The sequence below is a fragment of the Triticum dicoccoides genome, chromosome 2B (genome assembly GCF_002162155.2).
Source record: "Triticum dicoccoides isolate Atlit2015 ecotype Zavitan chromosome 2B, WEW_v2.0, whole genome shotgun sequence".
Lineage (NCBI taxonomy): Eukaryota > Viridiplantae > Streptophyta > Magnoliopsida > Poales > Poaceae > Triticum > Triticum dicoccoides.
Window position 1 is genome coordinate 187,443,138 of NC_041383.1, and position 5,318 is coordinate 187,448,455.

Sequence of the window (5,318 nt, forward strand, 5' to 3'; positions counted from 1 at the left end):
TAAGATCCAGTAGTTAATTCTGAGAGTGGCATCAATTACTGGCTTATAAAGGGGTGATGCTGAATTTGTTGTAACAAAGCAACAAGCATCATGTCTGGGTTGGTCCCATTTTTGTTCACTACTTAATGGGAAAAGACAACAATACAATAGCTTCAATTCAACATTTACTTAAAATAGTACCAAAACAAGTAGCACAACATCTCAAAGCACACTGCACATCATGTGGATGAGACCAAGATTTGAAACAACTCGCCACGAAGAATGGAAACAAATCTCGATCTCCTTTTGTGTAGTTCCACCAAAATTAAGCAAAGTTACCGGTGTGACATTCAAGTTGAACTGCACAAAACACTCTTAAAACATAAGTGTTTCAAGTAGCGAAGCAAAATGTCGCAATAGCAACAAGTTGAATTAATATCCCTATTTTAACAGAGGCAAAAAAGGAAACAATTACTTGCCGATAAAGGAGGATGAAACAAACGGGAAAGAAGCATCTAACTTATCTTGGATGGAAAACAAAGTAGGATAGTAGCATTTCTAAAACGGTTGCATTGATTCATATTAACAGAGACATTCTCTTGAAACAACATTCGTTAAAAATGTAATTTACTTTTAATAGTGGCATTACTTCAATTTTTCGGCGGCATTCTTAGATTAACAACAGCAAAATAGTTGTATGGGACATGCCAGCACCATGTGCGTCCACACGTATAAATGGGTGATGTAGAGTATGTAGCCAAGCAGCATATATGCGTTGGTACCATATTTGTTCTCTTTGAAACTTTTTCCTATGTGAGAGCAGCAAATCTAGTCCTGCACAAACTACCCGACCCCCCAGTTTCTTTCCCTTTTCAACAAAGAGATCGGTTCCTTACAGATGTGTGTACTGGGTTACCCCCTTTTTCCCTTTTCGACCTACAAAGCGGCTGGATAGCCAGTCTATACTACTTTCCGCCCCTCCTTTCCTCATTGAACCACGTCCTAGATTCTTGCTCCAGCCCACCGCACCCTTCTTTCCTCTTTGAACCAAGACCTAGATTCGACTACAGATTGAAAAAGATCCACGTGTAGCTAGAGCAACGACGATTTCAAAGAAACTTATACCTTAGGGTCGTCGGGATGTCGCAAGGCGTGCGGCGGGAGGCCGGATCTGACCACACTATGTACGGCAGCAAGGAAGAAGGGGTCGGTGGCCCTCCCGCACAGGCGCTGGGTGAAAGAGAACAGCGCAGCCAGCAGTGGATTGCCTGCTCGCCGAAGGCGATAGAGTGAACGATGCACCTCCTCCCCTTCCTGGTGCGACGGGATACGGACGCCTCCTTCACCAGCTGTGAGGGGGGAGAGAGAGACAAGAGGCCAATGCAGTCTTGTTTAGATCTGGTGAAGAGAGGGTGAGAGACTGTGAATATAGCAAACCCTAGCAAATGAACACTGAGCCTCCAGCGTGTAACATATATGTAGTGCGGCGAGCGTGTGGAGAGTGCAAACCCTAGAGAACAAGCATTGAGGCTCCTGCTTATATATATACTACTGTAGTACGGACTGAGCTCCGATGCCTTCACTACACCTGCTTTTGGCTATATGACAGGTGAGCCAGCCACATTTTGGGCCCACCTGTCAAAAACCCAAAGGCAGGTGCACTAAGTCAATGAAGCTGCGTCCATATAGTACTCTCGTGTATATGACTAATATATAGTGGAGTGGTTTTCTTATTCTCTCCATAACAATTGTTTTAAATTGTGTAAGTACGAAATGAAACTCTTTATTTAATGTACAGTGAAGAAAACTAGTACTACTTCCGATGAACTAACGATCCACGCCCACGCGTCCTGGTCGCACTTCATGTCCTTCACGTGTGGTACACTACCCTCCCTTAAGTGAACAACCACACATGCACCAAATTATCGGAAACGTGTGAGAGTGTGTACAAATAAAGAATTTTAATTTCAATTATCAGAAAGGTTTGAGAGTATTACAAAGTTTGACTTCAGTCAAATCTAATATGCGGAGTAAATAAAAATGGAGGGCTACTACGTCCATCCGGGTTTTTAGTCCACACCATTTTTTAAATCAAAGTTAATAGCTGGACAAATAAAATTATAGGGGAGCTGGAGACAAAGTTGTGAGAAGGCTTAGAAATCAATACAAAACTTATGCTCTTAGTACCAACATTGATCCTTCTTCGAGGAAACATTTGGTTCATAGCCAATTGTGTTATAAAATTGCACCAACGTGAAAGACGACTGCGTCTCCAACGCAACCAAGGTGAACTGACGAAGGATATCATCTTTGTGCGTAACAAGCAAAGAGCACTGATGGAAGACAGCTTGTTTTTCGTTGAAAATCGATCAGCTTCACCAGCCGACGCAACCATGAGGCGCAACCATGAGCATCGATAGGTCATCATGGTGATGCATCATCCATTTGGCATCAAGTTTGGGTGAGGCACCTATGAAGTTCGACAAATCCTCACTATGGTCTATTTCTTCTCAGTAATGAAGCTCGAGGAAGGAAGAACCACGTGGCAGAGGACAGTGAGGCAGAAAAATAATGGCCATCCAATTTTGTGCAGTTCCACTAAAATTGAGGAAGACATGCCCAGGTATGGAGACACGCATCGCTGTTTCCAAAAATATAAAAAAGGGTTAGCAACGACATCTCAATTGTCAATAAGAATTAATGAAAAGTACACCAACAAACAGAAGCATCATAATTATCTTGATGGGAACTAAACCAAGATACCCGAGAAAAAAAGCATTTCTTCATTTAACCAGTGATAGTACTACCACCATATGGACAATGACCGCACAACCACCATGTACTTTTTTCGAAACAACATGTATACCTCCACCTAGGCATAAATCAGGACAACTTTTCGAGTGGCATTTCCTCTATAATAGTACTAGTAGGTGATGTTGGACCAGCCGACGAACCCTAGCTACTATGCATGGGGAGCTGGGGAGTAGTCGCATAGAAGAAAACCCGCACGCAGCGACCTGGGGAGCTGGACCAGTACAAGAAGTTATACCTCAGGTGGGCGAGATGTTGTTTAGGCGGGCGGGCGGGATCTTCCCACACGACGGCAGCGAACAAGGGCGCGGAGGATCTTCGTCCGCGCCAGCACCGGCTCCGAGAGGACGGTGCGCATCGGCTTCCTCCGTCGCCGGCGGTGACAACATCAACGCTGCACATCCTCACCTCCCGCAGCGGACGGGATTCAGCCGGATCTGTGACCACCGGTGAGGAGATAGATAGAGTGGACACTGTCATCTTGTTTTGATATGGAGAGGGTGAGAGAGCGAGACGCGAGAAACTCTATCAAACAAGAGGCTATAATGGAGTTAAAAAATCTCTCCATAGCAGTGGTTTTAAATAGAATACGCGCGTTCCCGGAAAAAAGAAACGAAAACTGGTGGACAATTTTTTAAGGGTCTGTCTAGGACACATCTAGATGTGACATAGTTATGTCACATCTAAGTTGATGTCCACTATTTGTGGTCTATTTTTTTTGTCGTAGTTTTTTTGTTTCTTGTTGCTACATTATATACTTGTGGGAGCTTAGATGTGATATCCTTAAATAACATCTATATGTGAATTAGACAAACTGATTTTCTAACGTACCAAGAAAGAAAACTCGATCAAAAACATGCCCCCGCTTCAAGGTCGCGAGAGTCGTCGCGCACACACACATAGACATAGACATGCATATCCGTGTTTACATAAAATTCCATTTCCATCTCCATCTCCAATCATATTTGTCCAATTGGCACATTATTTACGTTGTTAATTATATACACAGCAATATTAACGTACATCAGCTCTTCTTTGCGCACGTCCGGAAAGATGTCCGCTGCGGTGAATTCCATGATCGGCGCCCAATCGGATTCGACTGGCAGGGGCGCAGGAGGTTCGAAGTCCGGCAGGGAGTCCGACACCTCGGAGTCATGAGCCTTATGCAGGACAAGGTAAGTGTTTGGCTCCATCGCTGTAGAAGTTGCAGCTCCCGAGGCGGTGTCCAGCCATCCATCCTCGATCTGAGCGATCGGCACCGGACTAGGGGTCGGAGCGGATTCGTGTGCGGCCTCCAAGGTGCTGTCCGGCGGCAGAGTTAGGTCATGCCCATCGTGACAGTGCGGCACGCTCGGCTGTGGCTCAGATCCATCGAAGATCAAGTCCCCGCGGATATCGGCCGTGAAGTTTAGGCTTCCAAACCTGACCTGACGGCCAGGGGGGTAGCTTTCGATCTGCTCCAGATGGCCAAGTGAGTTGGCCCGCAGTGCGAAGCCGCCGAATACGAGGATCTGTCCGGGGAGAAAAGTCTCACCCAGGACTACGTCGTTGTCGATTGAAGAGGCCATCAAGCCTATTGGTGACGACACAGAGGAACTCTCAATGAAAGCACCAATGTCGGTGTCAAAACCGGCGGATCTCGGGTAGGGGGTCCCGAACTGTGCGTCTAGGTGGATGGTAACAGGAGACAAGGGACACGATGTTTTACCCAGGTTTGGGCCCTCTTGATGGAGGTAAAACCCTACGTCCTGCTTGATTGATATTGATATTGTGGATGTTTACAAGAGTGGATCTACCACGAGATCAAGGAGGCTAAACCCTAGAAGCTAGCCTATGGTATGATTGTAATGGTTGTTGTTATGTCCTACGGACTAGAGCCATCCGATTTATATAGACACCGGAGAGGGCTAGGGTTACATAGAGTCGGTTACAATGGTAGGAGATCTACATATCCGTATCACCAAGCTTTCCCTCCACGCCAAGGAAAGTCCCATCCGGACACGGGACGAAGTCTTCAATCTTGTATCTTCATAGTCTTGGAGTCCGGTCGATGATGATAGTTCGGCCGGTGATAGTTCGGCTGATGATGGTAGTCCGGCTATCCGGACACCCCCTAATCCAGGACTCCCTCAGGGTCACTACGACTTAAACCCTAAACCCTAAACATGATTTAATTTCCTGGCCAGGTAGAACCTGTCGAAGGAAAGTCGGCTGGCACCCTCGGATCATACGATGCTTTTGTGCAGTTCCACTAAAATCGACCTAAGCATCCCTGATGGCAAAGATATTGAAGAAGTGTGATTAGAATAATAGTACTGGCACTAGTTCATGAGACATAAACTCATCACAAGTAGAAGCCGGTAGAAGTAGAGAAAGATCGACATGGAGATGGAGCTACGACAGTGGAGCAAGCCGGCTCCAAAAGGAAGATGGACTATACCTGGGACGTTGGGCTGTAGCTAGAAGGGCGATTGGGACGCGGCATCGGTCCATACCGCGGTGACCCCTGATTGGGATGCACCAACTAT